Raw genomic sequence first — 1,769 nt, 5'->3', positions numbered from 1 at the left:
CACACGGCTGTCCACATGACACGCACACAGCTGTCCACACGACACGCACATGGCTGTCCACACGACGCACACACAGCTGTCCACACGACGTGCACACGGCTGTCCACACGACACACACACGGCTGTCCACACGACGTGCACACGGCTGTCCACACAACACACACGGCTGTCCACACGACACACACAGCTGTCCACACGACACGCACACGGCTGTCCACACGACACACACGGCTGTCCACACGACACACACGGCTGTCCACACGACACACACGGCTGTCCACACGACACTTACATGGCTGTCCACACGACACTCACATGGCTGTCCACACGACACTTACATGGCTGTCCACGCGACACTCACATGGCTGTCCACACGACACTTACATGGCTGTCCACACGACACACACACGGCTGTCCACACGACACACACACGGCTGTTCACACGACACGCACACTGCTGTCCACAGGACACACACGGCTGTCCACATGACGCACTCACACCCCTTCCCAGATGTGGCTCACAGTCTCTCCAGCAGGACAAGAGCTCCATCCTCAGATGCCTACACCTGTCTCCAACTGAGACTTCCAGGCAGACACACGACTCTGGAAGCAGATGAGACGAGGTACCGGTGACCTTCTGGAAAGCGAGTTCACTGTCCTGACGCAGATCACGCATATCTCACAAGGGCCCAGGCCCGCTGTGGCTGTCTGCATACCACTGTCAATGCTTTCCAGGCACGAATGTCTCAACAACCCGCGACATCATACTGCTGGGCCCACCATCCCATGAGGAATGAGCGTAAGCATGGAGGCAGAGAGGCCACACAGAAAAAATACAATGGAAACCGTACTAGTAGGTTAGGATGAGACCTGTCCCCCCCCCCCCACCCCCGGGCAATGGCAGCCTTTTTGTGCTTGAGCATCTGCCATGTTCCAGGACCCCCGGCCCCGGCTTCCCAGCCCTCAGCCTCAGTGTCCCTGTTTTACAGGTGTGAGTGTTATGTGAAGACAGTGCCTAATATCACACAGCCTTTAAGAAGGGGCAGGATTTGGACTCAGGTTGGCCAGGTCCTCAGAACTCCCGAGTGAATTAAGTTCCGGTGGGAGTCCAGCCCGCGGGTGCTCTCCCCGCAACGGCTGGCGATATTTAAAACATGAGCTATAGTAACAAACGACAAAGTAACGGCTGGAAACAACCGCAAGTGCCCAAGGCTGTGAGGAGGTCTAAGACTAAAACTGACAGCAGGGAGAAACGGGGGGGGGGGAGAGGGAGGGGGGAGAGGGAGAGGGGGGAGAGAGGGAGAGAGGGAAGGAGAGAGAGAGAGGGAGAAAGAGAGAGGGAGGGAGGGAGAGAGGGAGGGAGGGAGGGAGAGAGAGGGAGGGAGGGAGAGGGGGAGAAAGGGGGGAAGAGAGGGGGTAGAGAGGGAGAGAGAGAGAGAGGGAGAGGGAGAGAGGGGGGGAGAGAGAGGGAGGGAGGGAGAGAGAGAAGGAGAGAGAGGGGGGAGAGAGGGAGAGGGAGAGGGAGGGGACGCAGGCCTGAGGCCATCTCACTGCCAAGGTCGGGACAGAGCCTACGATGGAGACACGGCCTTGGGGTGGAGGGTGGCCTGATCGATGGGTCTCTTGCAGCCGGAGAGGATCATGAAGCTCACTATCAGAAATGAGCCAGCAGAGCTCTCAGGGCTCCATCGGGTGGCGCGAAGAGTTCCCTAGAAGACCCCTGTGACAGAGCCTGGACGGAGGCTCCTAGCTCTCACGCACGACGTCCA

This window comes from Dipodomys merriami, unplaced genomic scaffold, assembly GCF_024711535.1.
Source record: "Dipodomys merriami isolate MVZ:Mamm:240054 unplaced genomic scaffold, mDipMer1.0.p SCAF_446, whole genome shotgun sequence".
Classification (NCBI taxonomy): domain Eukaryota; kingdom Metazoa; phylum Chordata; class Mammalia; order Rodentia; family Heteromyidae; genus Dipodomys; species Dipodomys merriami.
The sequence above is the reverse complement of the archived record's forward strand: the minus strand, read 5'-3'. Positions refer to the sequence as shown.